This window comes from Delphinus delphis, chromosome 4, assembly GCF_949987515.2.
Source record: "Delphinus delphis chromosome 4, mDelDel1.2, whole genome shotgun sequence".
NCBI classification, from domain to species: domain Eukaryota; kingdom Metazoa; phylum Chordata; class Mammalia; order Artiodactyla; family Delphinidae; genus Delphinus; species Delphinus delphis.
This window is the reverse complement of record NC_082686.1, coordinates 46,056,346-46,062,861: the sequence shown is the minus strand read 5'-3', so window position 1 is coordinate 46,062,861 and position 6,516 is coordinate 46,056,346. Positions and strand designations below refer to the sequence as shown.

General features: G+C 36.8%; 1 pseudogene; it reads left to right on the top strand.

The window, feature by feature from the left end:
• Window positions 1-3,120: 3,120 nt before the first annotated feature.
• On the top strand, window positions 3,121-5,904 carry LOC132424379 (large ribosomal subunit protein uL11-like; annotated as a pseudogene).
• The last annotated feature ends 612 nt before the right edge of the window (window positions 5,905-6,516 follow it).

The window sequence follows — 6,516 nt, the reverse complement described above, 5'->3', positions numbered from 1 at the left end:
AGTGATCTTTGAAAGGAAAAATTAATGAAAAGTAGTGTTTATATAACTACATTTTAAAGAAGTAAACAGTTCTTAGAATGTTGGCCTTAAGCTGACAGAATATTTCCTTTAGCTAGATATTCTCTTATTTTAGACTATATATAAAAGAGAACAAACAAATTGCCAAGTGGCCTCCTGTCAAATCAACAATTATTTTACTCCACTCACATTCCATGCAAGTTTAAATGAATGCTATAAAATCTTAAATCTATAGACTGGGTGTACTTTCACCCAAGTCCTCCTACTGAGAACTCTTAATTAACAACTTATTGGCAGTTTAACCTTAATCTGCTTGTTAAACTATGTGTTGGTGTGAGACACCAGGAATGTCTCATGATGATCACATTTACCATTTATGCCATTTGCAGCCATATGCTATTAACAAAATGGTCATTTTGCATATAGTTCACTCCTACCTAGTTTAGTCCATGATATTATACTTGTGAGAGCATATCCAGATGCTGTGTTCTCTATTTAAAACAGTATTTTCCAATCAGAAATGTGTGGCCCTTGATTTATGGATATTGAGTATATGTACTGCAGTGCTAACCCAATATTTTCAATAAAGGAATTTATGCATTCAGAAAAAAAATAAAGGCACTTGTGAACCCTCTGCTTCAGAGATGATATAATTGGTATATTGTGTGCCCTTCTCTTATGGCCCCACCCGTGATTAGTGGTTTCCTGAGGACGGGACTTTCCAATGGGTGAGTAACACTAACAGTGACTCATCTGAGGAAATCAAGGGCAAGTTGACTTTGAAAATATCAACTGAACTTATCTGAGGAGTCAACATAGAGATGAGGGGTGATTTATATCTAACAAGTGAGAACCTGGCTTCTTGGTGTCCCACTAGTTTTACTCTGCAGCTGATGTCAACTAGTTTTTTAGCTATATTTGGATGTCAGTTGTGCCTGTGGATAACATTATATGTTACCATTATAAGATCTTTAAAAGATAGCAGTGCCTTTTTTTTTTTTTCTTTTCTAGTAATGTGGAGTGGTTGGTTGCAGACTAAACCTTCCCCTGAGAATCAGAAATGCTGGACAATACATAAAACCACTGCTTAAAGACATTTGGAAACTATGAAGCTACTAAGGGCTTTGATAGGTCAAGATTCCCAGGAGAAGGTGCATTGGACACATTGAGGAACCTCCTTAAATCTTCTAGGCCCTAACTGTTCTCCAGGTCCTCAAACTTACTGTGGACACAAGGTCACAACCATTTCTTCAACAAGCTTTGCAGGCTGCCTCAGCCTCCCCCAAGGTGAGTGCTAGTCTCCACACAGACTCCATTGCTCCTGATGTGGTATGAGTTGCTGCAGCTATGGCACTAGGCCCCACCATACCCATCAAGGATCTGATTACTCTCACTAGTTCTGGAGTTAGAAGAATCAACATGTTGTAGGGTATGGGATTCAGTTTCCTTGGTGGGTCTGAAGAGACCCGTTGAAACATCAGGAATGCATAGAAGTTAATGTCTTGTGGGTAAATTTTGACCAATGAAAGTTAAGTCAATCAATAGAGGGAGCCATTGAATAAATTCCTCTCTCTTTCTCCCCCTATCAGACTACTCCAAGACAAAGTGTTTCTATACAGTGAGCCTCTCTTCATGAAGCGGTGGTCATCTGCAGTAATACACTAGCTCATATTTCCTTTTCCTCCTTTTCTACCCACTTTATTTTCCCTTTACTTTTACTATCTCAGAGTTATACCTCCCTGTTAAAAATTAGCACTTAACCTTTACCTCAGGATCTATTTTCTAGGGAACCTAGGCTAAGACAGAATGCAAGAATAGAGAAGTGAGCCCAGTTTGGCCCTAAGTTCTCCTTTTAGATGTTTGTCTGTTTGTAAGTAGAAGCCAGGAGGCTGAGAAGCTAAGCAAAATTTCTAGCAGTCTTACAGAGCTGGTGGTCAAAAATTGGACTTCAGGCCAACCAAGGAGAGGCTCAGGCAAACATTCCAATTTTAACTTACAACTCTATAAGGGCTAGACATTAAATCAACTTAATCCTTGATTTAATTAAAATTAATCTTCCTTTTATCTAACTACCAAACAAAAATGAATGCTCTCAAGAAGATATTATCTAGAGTCTTAAAATATCACTACAATTTATCAAATGTATTTTCTAGCTGCTAATGAAAAATTACTAGGAGGCAAAACCACATGACTGAAAAATAAGAGAAAAACAGATTATAGAAATATACTTACTGGAGATCCAAATATTGGAATTATTATACGTGATCTTTAAAATAACATATTAATATGTTCCAGAAATAAGATCACAAAATGGAAAATCTCAGCATAAAACTCAAAAATATAAAAATTCTTCAAATGAAATTATAGAGCTGAAAAAATATAATAACTAAAATTAAAAAGTTAAGAGCAGTAGATTAGAAGCAATTTAGGAGAGCATTAGTAAATTGGAACATACATTGGGAGAAAATCTTCTGTACAAAGCACAGAGAGAAAAACAGAATGGAATATACAAAAAAAAAAAAGAGGAAGCATAAGAGATATATGGGAAATAGTGAAAATATTTAACATATATGTAATTTAAATCCTACAAAAAACAAACCAAAACAAATTCAGAAGAGACAGATGAAGCAGAGATAAAATTTGAAGATCAAAATGATGTTCATAATAAACATGAAGCCACAAATTCAGGAAACCATAAACATCATTTAAATTAAATACAGAGAAAGCATACATATAGGTGTATCATAGTAACATTTTTCAAAACCAAAGACAGAGAAAATATTAATACAAGCTAGAGGAAAAAGATGTATGATTTTTAAAATAGCTGTGATAAAACTGATGCTTGAATTCTCAACAAAAGAAAGTAGACCACAAACATCAAAGTGACAACTAATGTCAGAGCTAGAAGAAAATAACTGTACTAGAATTTTGCACCCACTGAAAAATAACTTTCTAAAATGAAAGTGAAATAAAGATGTTTTCACATGAAAAAACTGAAAAAATTATTCACAGTAGACTTACACTAAAGAAATACTAATGGGAATTCTTTAGTCAGAAGGTAAATGGTTCCAGATAGAAAGCAAAATGAAATAGGAAGACATAATGAACAACAGAAAGGGTAAATACATGGGTAAATCTAAATGAATATGAAATGTCTTAAACAATAATAATATTGGAAGGGAACCCTCTTGCACTGTTGGTGGGAATGTAAATTGATACAGCCACTATGGAGAACAGTATGGAGGTTCCTTAAAAAAGTAAAAATACAATTACCATATGATCCAGCAATCCCACTACTGGACATATACTCAGAGAAAACCATAATTCAAAAAGACACATGCACCCCAATGTTCATTGCAGCACTATTTACAATAGCCAGGTCATGGAAGCAACCTAAATGCCCATCGACAGACAAATGGATAAAGAAGTTGTGGTACATATATACAATGGAATATTACTCAGCCATAAAAAGAAACAAAATTGGATCATTTGCTGAGACGTAGATGGATCTAGAGACTGTCATAAAGAGTGAAGTAAGTCAGAAAGAGAAAAACAAATATCGTATATTAACGCATGTATGTGGAACCTAGAAAAATGGTACAGATGAACCGGTTTGCAGGGCAGAAATTGAGACACAGATGTAGAGGACAAATGTATGGACACCAAGGGGGGAAAGCGGTGGTGTGGGTGGTTGTGTGATGAATTAGGATATTGGGATTGACATGTATACACTGATGTGTATAAAACTGATGACTAATAAAAACCTGCTGTATAAAAAAATAAATTAAAAAAAATTCAAAACTTCAAAAAAAAAAGGATAAATAGAAGTTGTCTGAATAGTTATTGAATTTTTGGGTTTTTTTGTTTGTTTGTCTTTATGTCCTTATTGGAGGATAATTGCTTTACAATGGTATGTTAGTTTCTGTTTTATAACAAAGTGAATCAGTTATACATATACATATGTTCCCATATCTCTTCCCTCTTGCATCTCCCTCCCGCCCACCCTCCCTATCCCACCCCTCTAGGTGGTCACAAAGCACCGAGCTGATCTCCCTGTGCTATGCGGCTGCTTCCCACTAGCTATCTATTTTACGTTTGGTAGTGTATATATGTCCATGCCTCTCTCTCACTTTGTCACAGCTTACCGTTCCCCCTCCCCATATCCTCAAGTCCATTCTCTAGTAGGTCTGTATCTTTATTCCCATCTTACCCCTAGGTTCTTCATGACATTTTTTTTTTCGGAGATTCCATATATATGTGTTAGCTTACGGTATTTGTCTTTCTCTTTCTGACTTACTTCACGCTGTATGACAGACTCTAGGTCCATCCACCTCACTACAAATAACTCAAATTTGTTTCTTTTTATGGCTGAGTAATATTCCATTGTATATATGCGCCACATCTTTTTTATCCATTCATCCAATGATGGACACTTAGGTTGTTTCCATCTCCCGGCTACGGTAAACAGAGCTGCAATGATCATTTTGGTACATGATTCTTTTTGAATTATGGTTTTCTCAGGGTATATGCCCAGTAGTGAGATTGCTGGGTCATATGGTAGTTCTATTCGTAGTTTTGTAAGGAACCTCCATACTGTTCTCCATAGTGGCTGTACCAATTCACATTACCACCAGCAGGGCAAGAGTGTTCCCTTTTCTCCACACCCTCTCCAGCATTTATTGTTTGTAGATTTTTTGATGATGGCCATTCTGACCGGTGTGAGATGATATCTCATTGTACTTTTGATTTGCATTTCTCTAATGATTAATGATGTTGAGCATTCTTTCATTTGTTTGTCAGCAATCTGTATATCTTCTTTGAAGAAATGTCTATTTAGGTCTTCTGCCCATTTTTGGATTGGGTTGTTTGTTTTTTTGTTATTGAGCTGCATGAGCTGCTTGTAAATCTTGGAAATTAATCCTTTGTCAGTTGCTTCATTTGCAAATATTTTCTCCCATTCTGAGGGTTGTCTTTTGGTCTTCTTTATGGTTTCCTTTGCTGTGCAAAAGCTTTGAAATTTCATTAGGTCCCATTTGTTTATTTTTGTTTTTATTTCCATTTCTCTAGGAGGTGGGTCAAAAAGGATCTTGCTGTGATTTATGTCATAGAGTGTTCTGCCTATGTTTTCCTCTAAGAGTTTGATAGTGTCTGGCCTTACATTTAGGTCTTTAATCCATTTTGAGCTTGTTTTGTGTATGGTGTTAGGGAGTGTTCTAATCTCATACTTTTACATGTAGCTGTCCAGTTTTCCCAGCACCACTTATTGAAGAGGCTGTCTGGGAAAATAGCACTTTTAAAACAGAAGGGAGCTTTCAGCTTGAAGCGGCCAAGGTGCAACTTTCTTGGGTCATCCCAAATATGGGTTCATATGACACCAGCCACCTCCACCTTGCCGCCTAAGTTCAACTCCAAGGAGATAAAAGCTGTATATCTGAGGTGCACTGATGGGAAAGTCGGTGCCACATTTGCCCTGGCCAGCAATATTGGCTCCCTCGGTCTGTTTCCAAAAGAGGTTGGTGATGACATCACCAGGCAACTAGTAATTGGAAGGGTCTGAGAATTACAGTGAAACTGACCATTCAGAACACACAGGCCCAGATTGAGGTAGTACCTTCTGCCTCTGTCCTGATCATCAAAGCTGTCAAAGAACTGCCAAGAGACAGAAAGAAGCAGAAAAACATTAAGCACAGTGGAAACATCACTTTTGATGAGATTGTCAACATTGTGCAACAGAAGAGGCACTGATCTTTAGCTAGAGAACTCTCTGGAACCATTAAAGAGATCCTGGGGATTTTCCAGCCCGTGGGTTGCAATGCTGATGGCTGCCACCCTCACGACATCAGAGATGACATCAACAGTGGTGCAGTGGAATGCCTAGCTAGTTAAGAACTACAAAGGAAAATAATTAAATAAAGGGTTATTTGATGACCGATAAATGAATAAATAAGAGGGGAGTCAGAAAGTGGAAATTAGGACAAGATTCCTTGGTGAAAGTGCTTCTTCACCAGAGGTGGTAAAGATACTATAGAAGTTTGGAACTGATGGTGGGAGCCTTTGTGAACCAAGTTAAGATCTGAAATTTAAGTAAGACTTAGTACCAGAAGTGCAATTTATAATAGCAATAGAATAGGGAGCTCTTGAACTGAGAAACTGGGAAAGCTACCTCTTCCCGCACTTCAAAAGATCCTCCTTCAAACTGAGAAAAATCTGACTTATTTAAGTATAATTGACAAAGTATTGTGCAACTAAAACATCCAAAGGAAGCTGCTCTAGGGAAACAAAAGGGCAAAAAAAAAAAAAAGACCTGAAAATAGATGCAAAACTTCCCTACAGATTAACAACACTCCCTACAAAAATATCAGCCCAAAGCAGAAGAAAAGTGCAATATAACATTCCAACATGAATAAAGAGGCATAAAATCTTGATGCAATTGCAGACAGGAAATAAAACAATAAAAAATAAATATATGACAACATACAAGGGAACTCCCATAAGGCT